Here is a 232-nt window from a genome sequence, read left to right as displayed (position 1 = left end):
ATGGGGTTTGGAATATATGAAGTAGAAAATAAGGAATATGGGATTTGGGGTTTCGGATTCTAGGTATTTAAACATAACACTCGTTAATTCAACGTAAGCCAACGAGGAAATAACGACGAAATATTAAAATAAAGAACGCATGCTCGTTAATTCCACGTAAGCACAAATCGTCGTAAAGACCACGTATAAGAAATCGTCGTAAATTCCACGTAGGCAGAAATCGTCGTAAAGA

Source organism: Brassica oleracea, chromosome C5, assembly GCF_000695525.1.
Source record: "Brassica oleracea var. oleracea cultivar TO1000 chromosome C5, BOL, whole genome shotgun sequence".
Lineage (NCBI taxonomy): Eukaryota > Viridiplantae > Streptophyta > Magnoliopsida > Brassicales > Brassicaceae > Brassica > Brassica oleracea.
This window is presented reverse-complemented; position numbering follows the sequence as displayed.